Here is a 19,779-nt window from a genome sequence, read left to right as displayed (position 1 = left end):
AGCTGGTTACAGAACGATGTCGCCTCCTTCAGCACGGCCTGGAGCCTGACACCAGGCTGTGGATGGTCCTGTGAAATCTGCTACAACAAGGGGCTGGTTACAGAACGGTGTCGCCTCCTTCAGCACGGCCTGGAGCCTGACACCAGGCTGTGGATGGGCCTGTCAAATCTGATATAACAAGGAACTGGTTACAGAACGGTGTTACCTCCTTCAGCACGGCCTGGAGCCTGACACCAGGCTGTGGATGGTCCTGTCAAATCTGATATAACAAGGAGCTGGTTACAGAACGGTGTCGCCTCCTTCAGCACGGCCTGGAGCCTGACACCAGGCTGTGGATGGTCCTGTCAAATCTGATATAACAAGGAGCTGGTTACAGAACGGTGTCACCTCCTTCAGCACGGCCTGGAGCCTGACACCGGCTGTGGATGGTCCTGTCAAATCTGATACAACAAGGAGCTGGTTACAGAACGGTGTCGCCTCCTTCAGCACGGTCTGGAGCCTGACACCAGGCTGTGGATGGTCCTGTCAAATCTGATATAACAAGGACCTGGTTACAGAACTGTGTCGCCTCCTTCAGCACGGCCTGGAGCCTGACACCAGTCTGTGGATGGTCCTGTCAAATCTGATATAACATGGAGCAGGTTACAGAACGGTGTCGCCTCCTTCAGCACGGCCTGGAGCCTGACACCAGGCTGTGGATGGTCCTGTCAAATCTGATATAACAAGGAGCTGGTTACAGAACGGTGTCACCTCCTTCAGCACGGCCTGGAGCCTGACACCAGGCTGTGAATGGTCCTGTCAAATCTGATATAACAAGGAGCTGGTTACAGAACGGTGTCACCTCCGTCAGCACGGCCTGGAGCCTGACACCAGGCTGTGGATGGTCCTGTCAAATCTGATCTCACAAGGAGCTGGTTACAGAACGGTGTCACCTCCGTCAGCACGGCCTGGAGCCTGACACCAGGCTGTGGATGGTCCTGTCAAATCTGATATAACAAGGAGCTGGTTACAGAACAGTGTCGCCTCCTTCAGCACGGCCTGGAGCCTGACACCAGGCTGTGGATGGTCCTGTCAAATCTGATATAACAAGGAGCTAGTTACAGAACGGTGTCACCTCCTTCAGCACGGCCTGGAGCCTGACAACAGGCTGTGGATGGTCCTGTCAAATCTGATACAACAAGGAGCTGGTTACAGAACGGTGTCGCCTCCTTCAGCACGGCCTGGAGCCTGACACCAGGCTGCGGATGGTCCTGTCAAATCTGACATAACAAGGAGCTGGTTACAGAACGATGTCGCCTCCTTCAGCACGGCCTGGAGCCTGACACCAGGCTGTGGATGGTCCTGTCAAATCTGATATAACAAGGAGCTGGTTACAGAACGGTGTCACCTCCTTCAGCACGGCCTGGAGCCTGACACCGGCTGTGGATGGTCCTGTCAAATCTGATACAACAAGGAGCTGGTTACAGAACGGTGTCGCCTCCTTCAGCACGGTCTGGAGCCTGACACCAGGCTGTGGATGGTCCTGTCAAATCTGATATAACAAGGACCTGGTTACAGAACTGTGTCGCCTCCTTCAGCACGGCCTGGAGCCTGACACCAGTCTGTGGATGGTCCTGTCAAATCTGATATAACATGGAGCAGGTTACAGAACGGTGTCGCCTCCTTCAGCACGGCCTGGAGCCTGACACCAGGCTGTGGATGGTCCTGTCAAATCTGATATAACAAGGAGCTGGTTACAGAACGGTGTCACCTCCTTCAGCACGGCCTGGAGCCTGACACCAGGCTGTGAATGGTCCTGTCAAATCTGATATAACAAGGAGCTGGTTACAGAACGGTGTCACCTCCGTCAGCACGGCCTGGAGCCTGACACCAGGCTGTGGATGGTCCTGTCAAATCTGATCTCACAAGGAGCTGGTTACAGAACGGTGTCACCTCCGTCAGCACGGCCTGGAGCCTGACACCAGGCTGTGGATGGTCCTGTCAAATCTGATATAACAAGGAGCTGGTTACAGAACAGTGTCGCCTCCTTCAGCACGGCCTAGAGCCTGACACCAGGCTGTGGATGGTCCTGTCAAATCTGATATAACAAGGAGCTAGTTACAGAACGGTGTCACCTCCTTCAGCACGGCCTGGAGCCTGACACCAGGCTGTGGATGGTCCTGTCAAATCTGATACAACAAGGAGCTGGTTACAGAACGGTGTCGCCTCCTTCAGCACGGCCTGGAGCCTGACACCAGGCTGCGGATGGTCCTGTCAAATCTGACATAACAAGGAGCTGGTTACAGAACGATGTCGCCTCCTTCAGCACGGCCTGGAGCCTGACACCAGGCTGTGGATGGTCCTGTCAAATCTGATATAACAAGGAGCTGGTTACAGAACGGTGTCACCTCCTTCAGCACGGCCTCGAGCCTGACACCAGGCTGTGGATGGGCCTGTCAAATCTGATATAACTAGGAGCTGGTTACAGAACGGTGTCGCCTCCTTCAGCACGGCCTGGAGCCTGACACCAGGCTGTGGATGGTCCTGACAAATCTGATACAAGGTGCTGGTTACAGAACGGTGTCGCCTCCTTCAGCACGGCCTGGAGGCTGACACCAGGCTGTGGATGGTCCTGTCAAATCTGATATAACAAGGTGCTGGTTAGAGAACGGTGTCGCCTCCTTCAGCACGGCCTGGAGCCTGACACCAGGCTGTGGATGGGCCTGTCAAATCTGATATAACAAGGAGCTGGTTACAGAACGGTGTCACCTCCTTCAGCACGGCCTGGAGCCTGACACCAGGCTGTGGATGGTCCTGTCAAATCTGATATAACAAGGAGCTGGTTACAGAACGGTGTCGCCTCCTTCAGCACGGCCTGGAGCCTGACACCAGGCTGTTGATGGTCCTGTCAAATCTGATATAACAAGGAGCTCGTTACAGAACGGTGTCACCTCCTTCAGCACGGCCTGGAGCCTGACACCAGGCTGTGGATGGTCCTGTCAAATCTGATACAACAAGGAGCTGGTTACAGAACGGTGTCGCCTCCTTCAGCACGGTCTGGAGCCTGACACCAGGCTGTGGATGGTCCTGTCAAATCTGATATAACAAGGACCTGGTTACAGAACGGTGTCGCCTCCTTCAGCACGGCCTGGAGCCTGACACCAGTCTGTGGATGGTCCTGTCAAATCTGATATAACATGGAGCAGGTTACAGAACGGTGTCGCCTCCTTCAGCACGGCCTGGAGCCTGACACCAGGCTGTGGATGGTCCTGTCAAATCTGATATAACAAGGAGCTGGTTACAGAACGGTGTCGCATCCTTCAACACGGCCTGGAGCCTGACACCAGGCTGTGGATGGTCCTGTCAAATCTGATACAACAAGGAGCTGGTTACAGAACGGTGTCGCCTCCTTCAGCACGGCCTGGAGCCTGACACCAGGCTGTGGATGGCCCTGTCAAATCTGATATAACAAGGAGCTGGTTACAGAACGGTGTCGCCTCCTTCAGCACGGCCTGGAGCCTGACACCAGGCTGTGGATGGTCCTGTCAAATCTGATATAACAAGGTGTTGGTTACAGAACGGTGTCACCTCCTTCAGCACGGCCTGGAGCCTGACACCAGGCTGTGGGTGGCCCTGTCAAATCTGATATAACAAGGAGCTGGGTACAGAACGGTGTCGCCTCCTTCAGCACGGCCTGGAGCCTGACACCAGGCTGTGGATGGTCCTGTCAAATCTGATATAACAAGGTGCTGGTTACAGAACGGTGTCGCCTCCTTCAGCACGGCCTGGAGCCTGACACCAGGCTGTGGATGGTCCTGTCCAATCTGATATAACAAGGTGCTGGTTACAGAACGGTGTCGCCTCCTTCAGCACGGCCTGGAGCCTGACACCAGGCTGAGGATGGTCCTGTCAAATCTGATATAACAAGGAACTGGTTACAGAACGGTGTCGCCTCCTTCAGCACTGCCTGGAGCCTGACACCAGGCTGTGGATGGTCCTGTCAAATCTGATATAACAAGGAGCTGGTTACAGAACGGTGTCGCCTCCTTCAGCACGGCCTGGAGCCTGACACCAGGCTGTGGATGGTCCTGTCAAATCTGATACCAGGAGCTGGTTACAGAACGGTGTCGCCTCCTTCAGCACGGCCTGGAGCCTGACACCAGTCTGTGGATGGTCCTGTCAAATCTGATATAACAAGGAGCTGGTTACAGAACGGTGTCGCCTCCTTCAGCACGGCCTTGAGGCGGATACCAGGCTGTGGATGGTCCTGTCAAATCTGATATAACAAGGTGCTGGTTACAGAACGGTGTCGCCTCCTTCAGCACGGCCTGGAGCCTGACACCAGGCTGTGGATGGTCCTGTCAAATCTGATAAAACAAGGAGCTGGTTACAGAACGGTGTCGCCTCCTTCAGCACGGCCTGGAGCCTGACACCAGGCTGTGGATGGTCCTGACAAATCTGATATAACAAGGTGCTGGTTACAGAACGGTGTCGCCTCCTTCAGCACGGCCTGGAGCCTGATACCAGGCTGTGGATTGTCCTGTCAAATCTGATATAACAAGGAGCTGGGTACAGAACGGTGTCACCTCCTTCAACACGGCCTGGAGCCTGACACCAGGCTGTGGATTGTCCTGTCAAATCTGATATAACAAGGAGCTGGGTACAGACCGGTGTCGCCTCCTTCAGCACGGCCTGGAGCCTGACACCAGGCTGTGGATGGTCCTGTCAAATCTGATATAACAAGGCGCTGGTTACAGAATGGCGTCGCCTCCTTCAGCACGGCCTGGAGCCTGACACCAGGCTGTGGATGGTCCTGTCAAATCTGATATAACAAGGTGCTGGTTACAGAACGGTGTTGCCTCCTTCAGCACGGCCTGGAGCCTGACACCAGGCTGTGGATGGTCCTGTCAAATCTGATATAACAAGGAGCTGGTTACAGAACGGTGTCACCTCCTTCAGCACGGCCTGGAGCCTGACACCAGTCTGTGGATGGTCCTGTCAAATCTGATATAACAAGGAGCTGGTTACAGAACGGTGTCGCCTCCTTCAGCACGGCCTTGAGGCGGACACCAGGCTGTGGATGGTCCTGTCAAATCTGATACAACAAAGAGCTGGTTACAGAACGGTGTCGCCTCCTTCAGCACGGCCTGGAGCCTGACACGAGCTGTGGATGGTCCTGTCAAATCTGATATAACAAGGAGCTGGTTACAGAACGGTGTCGCCTCCTTCAGCACGGCCTGGAGCCTGACACCAGGCTGTGGATGGTCCTGTCAAATCTGATATAACAAGGTGCTGGTTACAGAACGGTGTCACCTCCTTCAGCACGGCCTGGAGCCTGACACCAGGCTGTGGATGGTCCTGTCAAATCTGATATAACAAGGAGCTGGGTACAGACCGGTGTCGCCTCCTTCAGCACGGCCTGGAGCCTGACACAAGGCTGTGGATGGTCCTGTCAAATCTGATATAACAAGGAGCTGGTTACAGAACGGTGTTGCATCCTTCAACACGGCCTGGAGCCTGACACCAGGCTGTGGATGGTCCTGTCAAATCTGATACAACAAGGAGCTGGTTACAGAACGGTGTCGCCTACTTCAGCACGGCGTGGAGCCTGACACCAGGCTGTGGATGGCCCTGTCAAATCTGATATAACAAGGAGCTGGTTACAGAACGGTGTCGCCTCCTTCAGCACGGCCTGGAGCCTGACACCAGGCTGTGGATGGTCCTGTCAAATCTGATATAACAAGGTGTTGGTTACAGAACGGTGTCACCTCCTTCAGCACGGCCTGGAGCCTGACACCAGGCTGTGGGTGGCACTGTCAAATCTGATATAACAAGGAGCTGGGTACAGAACGGTGTCGCCTCCTTCAGCACGGCCTGGAGCCTGACACCAGGCTGTGGATGGTCCTGGCAAATCTGATATAACAAGGTGCTGGTTACAGAACGGTGTCGCCTCCTTCAGCACGGCCTGGAGCCTGACACCAGGCTGTGGATGGTCCTGTCCAATCTGATATAACAAGGTGCTGGTTACAGAACGGTGTCGCCTCCTTCAGCACGGCCTGGAGCCTGACACCAGGCTGAGGATGGTCCTGTCAAATCTGATATAACAAGGAACTGGTTACAGAACGGTGTCGCCTCCTTCAGCGCGGCCTGGAGCCTGACACCAGGCTGTGGATGGTCCTGTCAAATCTGATACAACAAGGAGCTAGTTGCAGAACGGTGTCGTCTGCTTCAGCACGGCCTGGAGCCTGACACCAGGCTGTGGATGGACCTGTCAAATCTGATATAACAAGGAGCTGGTTACAGAACAGTGTCGCCTCCTTCAGCACGGCCTGGAGCCTGACACCAGGCTGTGGATGGTCCTGTCAAATCTGATATAACAAGGAGCTGGTTACAGAACGGTGTCGCCTCCTTCAGCACGGCCTGGAGCCTGACACCAGGCTGTGGATGGTCCTGTCAAATCTGATATATCAAGGAGCTGGTTACAGAACGGTGTCACCTCCTTCAGCACGGCCTGGAGCCTGACACCAGACTGTGGATGGTCCTGTCAAATCTGATATAACAAGGAGCTGGTTACAGAACGGTGTCGCCTCCTTCAGCACGGCCTGGAGCCTGGCACCAGGCTGTGGATGGTCCTGTCAAATCTGATATAACAAGGTGCTGGTTACAGAACGGTGTCACCTCCTTCAGCACGGCCTGGAGCTGACACCAGGCTGTGGATGGTCCTGTCAAATCTGGTACAACAAGGAGCTGGTTACTGAACGGTGTCGCCTCCTTCAGCACGGCCTGGAGCCTGACACCAGGCTGTGGATGGTCCTGTCAAATCTGATATAACAAGGAGCAGGTTACAGAACGGTGTCGCCTCCTTCAGCACGGCCTGGAGCCTGACACCAGGCTGTGGATGGTCCTGTCATATCTGATACAACAAGGTGCTGGTTACAGAACGGTGTCGCCTCCTTCAGCACTGCCTGGAGCCTGACACCAGGCTGTGGATGGTCCTGTCAAATCTGCTACAACAAGGAGCTGGTTACAGAACGGTGTCGCCTCCTTCAGCACGGCCTGGAGCCTGACACCAGGCTGTGAATGGTCCTGTCAAATCTGCTACAACAAGGGGCTGGTTACAGAACGGTGTCGCCTCCTTCAGCACGGCCTGGAGCCTGACACCAGGCTGTGGATGGGCCTGTCAAATCTGATATAACAAGGAGCTGGTTACAGAACGGTGTTACCTCCTTCAGCACGGCCTGGAGCCTGACACCAGGCTGTGGATGGTCCTGTCAAATCTGATATAACAAGGAGCTGGTTACAGAACGGTGTCGCCTCCTTCAGCACGGCCTGGAGCCTGACACCAGGCTGTGGATGGTCCTGTCAAATCTGATATAACAAGGAGCTGGTTACAGAACGGTTTCACTTCCTTCAGCACGGCCTGGAGCCTGACACCAGGCTGTGGATGGTCCTGTCAAATCTGATACAACAAGGAGCTGGTTACAGAACGGTGTCGCCTCCTTCAGCACGGTCTGGAGCCTGACACCAGGCTGTGGATGGTCCTGTCAAATCTGATATAACAAGGACCTGGTTACAGAACGGTGTCGCCTCCTTCAGCACGGCCTGGAGCCTGACACCAGTCTGTGGATGGTCCTGTCAAATCTGATATAACATGGAGCAGGTTACAGAACGGTGTCGCCTCCTTCAGCACGGCCTGGAGCCTGACACCAGGCTGTGGATGGTCCTGTCAAATCTGATATAACAAGGAGCTGGTTACATTACGGTGTCACCTCCGTCAGCACGGCCTGGAGCCTGACACCAGGCTGTGGATGGTCCTGTCAAATCTGATATAACAAGGAGCTGGTTACAGAACAGTGTCGCCTCCTTCAGCACGGCCTGGAGCCTGACACCAGGCTGTGGATGGTCCTGTCAAATCTGATATAACAAGGAGCTAGTTACAGAACGGTGTCACCTCCTTCAGCACGGCCTGGAGCCTGACATCAGGCTGTGGATGGTCCTGTCAAATCTGATACAACAAGGAGCTGGTTACAGAACGGTGTCGCCTCCTTCAGCACGGCATGGAGCCTGACACCAGGCTGTGGATGGTGCTGTCAAATCTGATATAACAAGGTGCTGGTTACAGAACGGTGTCACCTCCTTCAGCACGGCCTGGAGCCTGACACCAGGCTGTGGATGGTCCTGTCAAATCTGATACAACAAGGAGCTGGTTACAGAACGGTGTCGCCTCCTTCAGCACGGCCTGGAGCCTGACACCAGGCTGCGGATGGTCCTGTCAAATCTGACATAACAAGGAGCTGGTTACAGAACGATGTCGCCTCCTTCAGCACGGCCTGGAGCCTGACACCAGGCTGTGGATGGTCCTGCCAAATCTGATATAACAAGGAGCTGGTTACAGAACGGTGTCGCCTCCTTCAGCACGGCCTTGAGGCGGACACCAGGCTGTGGATGGTCCTGTCAAATCTGATACAACAAAGAGCTGGTTACAGAACGGTGTCGCCTCCTTCAGCGCGGCCTGGAGCCTGACACCAGCTGTGGATGGTCCTGTCAAATCTGATATAACAAGGAGCTGGTTACAGAACGGTGTCGCCTCCTTCAGCACGGCCTGGAGCCTGACACCAGGCTGTGGATGGTCCTGTCAAATCTGATATAACAAGGTGCTGGTTACAGAACGGTGTCACCTCCTTCAGCACGGCCTGGAGCCTGACACCAGGCTGTGGATGGTCCTGTCAAATCTGATATAACAAGGAGCTGGGTACAGACCGGTGTCGCCTCCTTCAGCACGGCCTGGAGCCTGACACCAGGCTGTGGATGGTCCTGTCAAATCTGATATAACAAGGAGCTGGTTACAGAACGGTGTTGCATCCTTCAACACGGCCTGGAGCCTGACACCAGGCTGTGGATGGTCCTGTCAAATCTGATACAACAAGGAGCTGGTTACAGAACGGTGTCGCCTCCTTCAGCACGGCCTGGAGCCTGACACCAGGCTGTGGATGGCCCTGTCAAATCTGATATAACAAGGAGCTGGTTACAGAACGGTGTCGCCTCCTTCAGCACGGCCTGGAGCCTGACACCAGGCTGTGGATGGTCCTGTCAAATCTGATATAACAAGGTGTTGGTTACAGAACGGTGTCAACTCCTTCAGCACGGCCTGGAGCCTGACACCAGGCTGTGGGTGGCACTGTCAAATCTGATATAACAAGGAGCTGGGTACAGAACGGTGTCGCCTCCTTCAGCACGGCCTGGAGCCTGACACCAGGCTGTGGATGGTCCTGTCAAATCTGATATAACAAGGTGCTGGTTACAGAACGGTGTCGCCTCCTTCAGCACGGCCTGGAGCCTGACACCAGGCTGTGGATGGTCCTGTCCAATCTGATATAACAAGGTGCTGGTTACAGAACGGTGTCGCCTCCTTCAGCACGGCCTGGAGCCTGACACCAGGCTGAGGATGGTCCTGTCAAATCTGATATAACAAGGAACTGGTTACAGAACGGTGTCGCCTCCTTCAGCGCGGCCTGGAGCCTGACACCAGGCTGTGGATGGTCCTGTCAAATCTGATACAACAAGGAGCTAGTTGCAGAACGGTGTCGTCTGCTTCAGCACGGCCTGGAGCCTGACACCAGGCTGTGGATGGACCTGTCAAATCTGATATAACAAGGAGCTGGTTACAGAACAGTGTCGCCTCCTTCAGCACGGCCTGGAGCCTGACACCAGGCTGTGGATGGTCCTGTCAAATCTGATATAACAAGGAGCTGGTTACAGAACGGTGTCGCCTCCTTCAGCACGGCCTGGAGCCTGACACCAGGCTGTGGATGGTCCTGTCAAATCTGATATATCAAGGAGCTGGTTACAGAACGGTGTCACCTCCTTCAGCACGGCCTGGAGCCTGACACCAGACTGTGGATGGTCCTGTCAAATCTGATATAACAAGGAGCTGGTTACAGAACGGTGTCGCCTCCTTCAGCACGGCCTGGAGCCTGGCATCAGGCTGTGGATGGTCCTGTCAAATCTGATATAACAAGGTGCTGGTTACAGAACGGTGTCACCTCCTTCAGCACGGCCTGGAGCTGACACCAGGCTGTGGATGGTCCTGTCAAATCTGCTACAACAAGGAGCTGGTTACTGAACGGTGTCGCCTCCTTCAGCACGGCCTGGAGCCTGACACCAGGCTGTGGATGGTCCTGTCAAATCTGATATAACAAGGAGCAGGTTACAGAACGGTGTCGCCTCCTTCAGCACGGCCTGGAGCCTGACACCAGGCTGTGGATGGTCCTGTCATATCTGATACAACAAGGTGCTGGTTACAGAACGGTGTCGCCTCCTTCAGCACGGCCTGGAGCCTGACACCAGGCTGTGGATGGTCCTGTCAAACCTGCTACAACAAGGAGCTGGTTACAGAACGGTGTCGCCTCCTTCAGCACGGCCTGGAGCCTGACACCAGGCTGTGGATGGTCCTGTCAAATCTGCTACAACAAGGGGCTGGTTACAGAACGGTGTCGCCTCCTTCAGCACGGCCTGGAGCCTGACACCAGGCTGTGGATGGGCCTGTCAAATCTGATATAACAAGGAGCTGGTTACAGAACGGTGTTACCTCCTTCAGCACGGCCTGGAGCCTGACACCAGGCTGTGGATGGTCCTGTCAAATCTGATATAACAAGGAGCTGGTTACAGAACGGTGTCGCCTCCTTCAGCACGGCCTGGAGCCTGACACCAGGCTGTGGATGGTCCTGTCAAATCTGATATAACAAGGAGCTGGTTACAGAACGGTGTCACTTCCTTCAGCACGGCCTGGAGCCTGACACCAGGCTGTGGATGGTCCTGTCAAATCTGATACAACAAGGAGCTGGTTACAGAACGGTGTCGCCTCCTTCAGCACGGTCTGGAGCCTGACACCAGGCTGTGGATGGTCCTGTCAAATCTGATATAACAAGGAGCTGGTTACAGAACGGTGTCGCCTCCTTCAGCACGGACTGGAGCCTGACACCAGGCTGTGGATGGTCCTGTCAAATCTGATATAACAAGGACCTGGTTACAGAACGGTGTCGCCTCCTTCAGCACGGCCTGGAGCCTGACACCAGTCTGTGGATGGTCCTGTCAAATCTGATATAACATGGAGCAGGTTACAGAACGGTGTCGCCTCCTTCAGCACGGCCTGGAGCCTGACACCAGGCTGTGGATGGTCCTGTCAAATCTGATATAACAAGGAGCTGGTTACAGAACGGTGTCACCTCCGTCAGCACGGCCTGGAGCCTGACACCAGGCTGTGGATGGTCCTGTCAAATCTGATATAACAAGGAGCTGGTTACAGAACAGTGTCGCCTCCTTCAGCACGGCCTGGAGCCTGACACCAGGCTGTGGATGGTCCTGTCAAATCTGATATAACAAGGAGCTAGTTACAGAACGGTGTCACCTCCTTCAGCACGGCCTGGAGCCTGACATCAGGCTGTGGATGGTCCTGTCAAATCTGATACAACAAGGAGCTGGTTACAGAACGGTGTCGCCTCCTTCAGCACGGCCTGGAGCCTGACACCAGGCTGTGGATGGTCCTGTCAAATCTGATATAACAAGGTGCTGGTTACAGAACGGTGTCACCTCCTTCAGCACGGCCTGGAGCCTGACACCAGGCTGTGGATGGTCCTGTCAAATCTGATACAACAAGGAGCTGGTTACAGAACGGTGTCGCCTCCTTCAGCACGGCCTGGAGCCTGACACCAGGCTGCGGATGGTCCTGTCAAATCTGACATAACAAGGAGCTGGTTACAGAACGATGTCGCCTCCTTCAGCACGGCCTGGAGCCTGACACCAGGCTGTGGATGGTCCTGTCAAATCTGATATAACAAGGAGCTGGTTACAGAACGGTGTCACCTCCTTCAGCACGGCCTGGAGCCTGACACCAGGCTGTGGATGGTCCTGACAAATCTGATACAAGGTGCTGGTTACAGAACGGTGTCGCCTCCTTCAGCACGGCCTGGAGGCTGACACCAGGCTGTGGATGGTCCTGTCAAATCTGATATAACAAGGTGCTGGTTACAGAACGGTGTCGCAACCTTCAGCACGGCCTGGAGCCTGACACCAGGCTGTGGATGGGCCTGTCAAATCTGATATAACAAGGAGCTGGTTACAGAACGGTGTCACCTCCTTCAGCACGGCCTGGAGCCTGACACCAGGCTGTGGATGGTCCTGTCAAATCTGATATAACAAGGAGCTGGTTACAGAACGGTGTCGCCTCCTTCAGCACGGCCTGGAGCCTGACACCAGGCTGTGGATGGTCCTGTCAAATCTGATATAACAAGGAGCTGGTTACAGAACGGTGTCACCTCCTTCAGCACGGCCTGGAGCCTGACACCAGGCTGTGGATGGTCCTGTCAAATCTGATACAACAAGGAGCTGGTTACAGAACGGTGTCGCCTCCTTCAGCACGGTCTGGAGCCTGACACCAGGCTGTGGATGGTCCTGTCAAATCTGATATAACAAGGACCTGGTTACAGAACGGTGTCGCCTCCTTCAGCACGGCCTGGAGCCTGACACCAGTCTGTGGATGGTCCTGTCAAATCTGATATAACATGGAGCAGGTTACAGAACGGTGTCGCCTCCTTCAGCACGGCCTGGAGCCTGACGCCAGGCTGTGGATGGTCCTGTCAAATCTGATATAACAAGGAGCTGGTTACAGAACGGTGTCGCATCCTTCAACACGGCCTGGAGCCTGACACCAGGCTGTGGATGGTCCTGTCAAATCTGATACAACAAGGAGCTGGTTACAGAACGGTGTCGCCTCCTTCAGCACGGCCTGGAGCCTGACACCAGGCTGTGGATGGCCCTGTCAAATCTGATATAACAAGGAGCTGGTTACAGAACGGTGTCGCCTCCTTCAGCACGGCCTGGAGCCTGACACCAGGCTGTGGATGGTCCTGTCAAATCTGATATAACAAGGTGTTGGTTACAGAACGGTGTCACCTCCTTCAGCACGGACTGGAGCCTGACACCAGGCTGTGGGTGGCCCTGTCAAATCTGATATAACAAGGAGCTGGGTACAGAACGGTGTCGCCTCCTTCAGCACGGCCTGGAGCCTGACACCAGGCTGTGGGTGGCCCTGTCAAATCTGATATAACAAGGAGCTGGGTACAGAACGGTGTCGCCTCCTTCAGCACGGCCTGGAGCCTGACACCAGGCTGTGGATGGTCCTGTCAAATCTGATATAACAAGGTGCTGGTTACAGAACGGTGTCGCCTCCTTCAGCACGGCCTGGAGCCTGACACCAGGCTGTGGATGGTCCTGTCCAATCTGATATAACAAGGTGCTGGTTACAGAACGGTGTCGCCTCCTTCAGCACGGCCTGGAGCCTGACACCAGGCTGAGGATGGTCCTGTCAAATCTGATATAACAAGGAACTGGTTACAGAACGGTGTCGCCTCCTTCAGCACTGCCTGGAGCCTGACACCAGGCTGTGGATGGTCCTGTCAAACCTGATATAACAAGGAGCTGGTTACAGAACGGTGTTGCCTCCTTCAGCACGGCCAGGAGCCTGACACCAGGCTGTGGATGGTCCTGTCAAATCTGATATAACAAGGAGCTGGTTACAGAACGGTGTCGCCTCCTTCAGCACGGCCTGGAGCCTGGCACCAGGCTGTGGATGGTCCTGTCAAATCTGATACAACAAGGAGCTAGTTGCAGAACGGTGTCGTCTGCTTCAGCACTGCCTGGAGCCTGACACCAGGCTGTGGATGGTCCTGTCAAATCTGATATAACAAGGAGCTGGTTACAGAACGGTGTCACCTCCTTCAGCACGGCCTGGAGCCTGACACCAGGCTGTGGATGGTCCTGTCAAATCTGATATAACAAGGAGCTGGTTACAGAACGGTGTCGCCTCCTTCAGCACGGCCTGGAGCCTGGCACCAGGCTGTGGATGGTCCTGTCAAATCTGATATAACAAGGAGCTGGTTACAGAACGGTGTCACCTCCTTCAGCACGGCCTGGAGCCTGACACCAGGCTGTGGATGGTCCTGTCAAATCTGCTACAACAAGGAGCTGGTTACTGAACGGTGTCGCCTCCTTCAGCACGGGCTGGAGCCTGACACCAGGCTGTGGATGGTCCTGTCATATCTGATACAACAAGGTGCTGGTTACAGAACGGTGTCGCCTCCTTCAGCACGGCCTGGAGCCTGACACCAGGCTGTGGATGGTCCTGTCAAATCTGCTACAACAAGGAGCTGGTTACAGAACGGTGTCGCCTCCTTCAGCACGGCCTGGAGCCTGACACCAGGCTGTGGATGGGCCTGTCAAATCTGATATAACAAGGAGCTGGTTACAGAACGATGTTACCTCCTTCAGCACGGCCTGGAGCCTGACACCAGGCTGTGGATGGTCCTGTCAAATCTGATATAACAAGGAGCTGGTTACAGAACGGTGTCGCCTCCTTCAGCACGGCCTGGAGCCTGACACCAGGCTGTGGATGGTCCTGTCAAATCTGATATAACAAGGAGCTGGTTACAGAACGGTGTCACCTCCTTCAGCACGGCCTGGAGCCTGACACCAGGCTGTGGATGGTCCTGTCAAATCTGATACAACAAGGAGCTGGTTACAGAACGGTGTCGCCTCCTTCAGCACGGTCTGGAGCCTGACACCAGGCTGTGGATGGTCCTGTCAAATCTGATATAACAAGGACCTGGTTACAGAACGGTGTCGCCTCCTTCAGCACGGCCTGGAGCCTGACACCAGTCTGTGGATGGACCTGTCAAATCTGATATAACATGGAGCAGGTTACAGAACGGTGTCGCCTCCTTCAGCACGGCCTGGAGCCTGACACCAGGCTGTGGATGGTCCTGTCAAATCTGATATAACAAGGAGCTGGTTACAGAACGGTGTCACCTCCTTCAGCACGGCCTGGAGCCTGACACCAGGCTGTGGATGGTCCTGTCAAATCTGATCTCACAAGGAGCTGGTTACAGAACGGTGTCACCTCCGTCAGCACGGCCTGGAGCCTGACACCAGGCTGTGGATGGTCCTGTCAAATCTGATCTCACAAGGAGCTGGTTACAGAACGGTGTCACCTCCGTCAGCACGGCCTGGAGCCTGACACCAGGCTGTGGATGGTCCTGTCAAATCTGATATAACAAGGAGCTGGTTACAGAACAGTGTCGCCTCCTTCAGCACGGCCTGGAGCCTGACACCAGGCTGTGGATGGTCCTGTCAAATCTGATATAACAAGGAGCTAGTTACAGAACGGTGTCACCTCCTTCAGCACGGCCTGGAGCCTGACACCAGGCTGTGGATGGTCCTGTCAAATCTGATATAACAAGGAGCTGGTTACAGAACGGTGTCGCCTCCTTCAGCACGGCCTGGAGCCTGACACCAGGCTGCGGATGGTCCTGTCAAATCTGACATAACAAGGAGCTGGTTACAGAACGATGTCGCCTCCTTCAGCACGGCCTGGAGCCTGACACCAGGCTGTGGATGGTCCTGTCCAATCTGATATAACAAGGAGCTGGTTACAGAACGGTGTCACCTCCTTCAGCACGGCCTGGAGCCTGACACCAGGCTGTGGATGGTCCTGTCAATTCTGATATAACTAGGACCTGGTTGCAGAACGGTGTCGCCTCCTTCAGCACGGCCTGGAGCCTGACACCAGGCTGTGGATGGTCCTGACAAATCTGATACAAGGTGCTGGTTACAGAACGGTGTCGCCTCCTTCAGCACGGCCTGGAGCCTGACACCAGGCTGTGGATGGTCCTGTCAAATCTGATATAACAAGGTGCTGGTTACAGAACGGTGTCGCCTCCTTCAGCACGGCCTGGAGCCTGACACCAGGCTGTGGATGGGCCTGTCAAATCTGATATAACAAGGAGCTGGTTACAGAACGGTGTCACCTCCTTCAGCACGGCCTGGAGCCTGACACCAGGCTGTGGATGGTCCTGTCAAATCTGATATAACAAGGAGCTGGTTACAGAACGGTGTCGCCTCCTTCAGCACGGCCTGGAGCCTGACACCAGGCTGTGGATGGTCCTGTCAAATCTGATATAACAAGGAGCTGGTTACAGAACGGTGTCACCTCCTTCAGCACGGCCTGGAGCCTGACACCAGGCTGTGGATGGTCCTGTCAAATCTGATACAACAAGGAGCTGGTTACAGAACGGTGTCGCCTCCTTCAGCACGGTCTGGAGCCTGACACCAGGCTGTGGATGGTCCTGTCAAATCTGATATAACAAGGACCTGGTTACAGAACGGTGTCGCCTCCTTCAGCACGGCCTGGAGCCTGACACCAGTCTGTGGATGGTCCTGTCAAATCTGATATAACATGGAGCAGGTAACAGAACGGTGTCGCCTCCTTCAGCACGGCCTGGAGCCTGACACCAGGCTGTGGATGGTCCTGTCAAATCTGATATAACAAGGAGCTGGTTACAGAACGGTGTCACCTCCTTCAGCACGGCCTGGAGCCTGACACCAGGCTGTGAATGGTCCTGTCAAATCTGATATAACAAGGAGCTGGTTACAGAACGGTGTCACCTCCGTCAGCACGGCCTGGAGCTTGACACCAGGCTGTGGATGGTCCTGTCAAATCTGACATAACAAGGAGCTGGTTACAGAACGATGTCGCCTCCTTCAGCACGGCCTGGAGCCTGACACGAGGCTGTGGATGGTCCTGTCATATCTGATACAACAAGGTGCTGGTTACAGAACGGTGTCGCCTCCTTCAGCACGGCCTGGAGCCTGACACCAGGCTGTGGATGGTCCTGTCAAATCTGATATAACAAGGTGCTGGTTACAGAACGGTGTCGCCTCCTTCAGCACGGCCTGGAGCCTGACACCAGGCTGTGGATGGTCCTGTCAAATCTGATATAACAAGGTGCTGGTTACAGAACGGTGTCGCCTCCTTCAGCACGGCCTGGAGCCAGACACCAGGCTGTGGAAGGTCCTGACAAATCTGATACAACAAGGTGCTGGTTACAGACCGGTGTCGCCTCCTTTAGCACGGCCTGGAGCCTGACACCAGGCTGTGAATGGTCCGGTCAAATCTGATACAACAAAGAGCTGGTTACAGAACGGTGTCGCCTCCTTCAGCACGGCCTGGAGCCTGACACCAGGCTGTGGATTGTCCTGTCAAATCTGATATAACAAGGAGCTGGTTACAGAACGGTGTCACCTCCTTCAGCACGGCCTGGAGCCTGACACCAGGCTGTGGATTGTCCTGTCAAATCTGATATAACAAGGAGCTGGTTACAGAACGGTGTCGCCTCCTTCAGCACGGCCTGGAGCCTGACACCAGGCTGTGGATGGTCCTGTCAAATCTGATATAACAAGGAGCTGGTTACAGAACTGTGTCGCCTCCTTCAGCACGGCCTGGAGCCTGACACCAGGCTGTGGATGGTCCTGTCAAATCTGATATAACAAGGAGCTGGTTACAGAACGGTGTCACCTCCTTCAGCACGGCCTGGAGCCTGACACCAGGCTGTGAATGGTCCTGTCAAATCTGATATAACAAGGAGCTGGTTACAGAACGGTGTCACCTCCGTCAGCACGGCCTGGAGCTTGACACCAGGCTGTGGATGGTCCTGTCAAATCTGACATAACAAGGAGCTGGTTACAGAACGATGTCGCCTCCTTCAGCACGGCCTGGAGCCTGACACGAGGCTGTGGATGGTCCTGTCATATCTGATACAACAAGGTGCTGGTTACAGAACGGTGTCGCCTCCTTCAGCACGGCCTGGAGCCTGACACCAGGCTGTGGATGGTCCTGTCAAATCTGATATAACAAGGTGCTGGTTACAGAACGGTGTCGCCTCCTTCAGCACGGCCTGGAGCCTGACACCAGGCTGTGGATGGTCCTGTCAAATCTGATATAACAAGGTGCTGGTTACAGAACGGTGTCGCCTCCTTCAGCACGGCCTGGAGCCAGACACCAGGCTGTGGAAGGTCCTGACAAATCTGATACAACAAGGTGCTGGTTACAGACCGGTGTCGCCTCCTTTAGCACGGCCTGGAGCCTGACACCAGGCTGTGAATGGTCCGGTCAAATCTGATACAACAAAGAGCTGGTTACAGAACGGTGTCGCCTCCTTCAGCACGGCCTGGAGCCTGACACCAGGCTGTGGATTGTCCTGTCAAATCTGATATAACAAGGAGCTGGTTACAGAACGGTGTCACCTCCTTCAGCACGGCCTGGAGCCTGACACCAGGCTGTGGATTGTCCTGTCAAATCTGATATAACAAGGAGCTGGTTACAGAACGGTGTCGCCTCCTTCAGCACGGCCTGGAGCCTGACACCAGGCTGTGGATGGTCCTGTCAAATCTGATATAACAAGGAGCTGGTTACAGAACTGTGTCGCCTCCTTCAGCACGGCCTGGAGCCTGACACCAGGCTGTGGATGGTCCTGTCAAATCTGATATAACAAGGTGTTGGTTACAGAACGGTGTCACCTCCTTCAGCACGGCCTGGAGCCTGACACCAGGCTGTGGATGGTCCGGTCAAATCAGATACAACAAAGAGCTGGTTACAGAACGGTGTCGCCTCCTTCAGCACGGCCTGGAGCCTGACACCAGGCTGTGGATTGTCCTGTCAAATCTGATATAACAAGGAGCTGGTTACAGAACGGTGTCACCTCCTTCAGCACGGCCTGGAGCCTGACACCAGGCTGTGGATTGTCCTGTCAAATCTGATATAACAAGGAGCTGGTTACAGAACGGTGTCGCCTCCTTCAGCACGGCCTGGAGCCTGACACCAGGCTGTGGATGGTCCTGTCAAATCTGATATAACAAGGAGCTGGTTACAGAACTGTGTCGCCTCCTTCAGCACGGCCTGGAGCCTGACACCAAGCTGTGGATGGTCCTGTCAAATCTGATATAACAAGGTGTTGGTTACAGAACGGTGTCACCTCCTTCAGCACGGCCTGGAGCCTGACACCAGGCTGTGGATGGTCCTGTCAAATCTGAAATAACAAGGAGCTGGTTACAGAACGGTGTCGCCTCCTTCAGCACGGCCTGGAGCCTGACACCAGGCTGTGGATGGTCCTGTCAAATCTGATATAACAAGGTGCTGGTTACAGAACGGTGTCGCCTCCTTCAGCACGGCCTGGAGCCTGACACCAGGCTGAGGATGGTCCTGTCAAATCTGATATAACAAGGAACTGGTTACAGAACGGTGTCGCCTCCTTCAGCGCGGCCTGGAGCCTGACACCAGGCTGTGGATGGCCCTGTCAAATCTGATATAACAAGGAGCTGGTTACAGAACGGTGTTGCCTCCTTCAGCACGGCCTGGAGCCTGACACCAGGCTGTGGATGGTCCTGTCAAATCTGATACAACAAGGAGCTAGTTGCAGAACGGTGTCGCCTGCTTCAGCACTGCCTGGAGCCTGACACCAGGCTGTGGATGGTCCTGTCAAATCTGATATAACAAGGAGCTGGTTACAGAAGGGTGTCGCCTCCTTCAGCACGGCCTGGAGCCTGACACCAGGCTGTGGATGGTCCTGTCAAATCTGATATAACAAGGAGCTGGTTACAGAACGGTGTCGCCTCCTTCAGCACGGCCTGGAGCCTGACACCAGGCTGTGAATGGTCCTGTCAAATCTGATATAACAAGGAGCTGGTTACAGAACGGTGTCGCCTCCTTCAGCACGGCCTGGAGCCTGACACCAGGCTGTGGATGGTCCTGTCAAATCTGTTATAACAAGGAGCTGGTTACAGAACGGTGTCACCTCCTTCAGCACGGCCTGGAGCCTGACACCAGGCTGTGGATGGTCCTGTCAAATCTGCTACAACAAGGAGCTGGTTACAGAACGGTGTCGCCTCCTTCAGCACGGCCTGGAGCCTGAC

Source organism: Scyliorhinus torazame, chromosome 5, assembly GCF_047496885.1.
Source record: "Scyliorhinus torazame isolate Kashiwa2021f chromosome 5, sScyTor2.1, whole genome shotgun sequence".
Taxonomy (NCBI): domain Eukaryota; kingdom Metazoa; phylum Chordata; class Chondrichthyes; order Carcharhiniformes; family Scyliorhinidae; genus Scyliorhinus; species Scyliorhinus torazame.
This window is presented reverse-complemented; position numbering follows the sequence as displayed.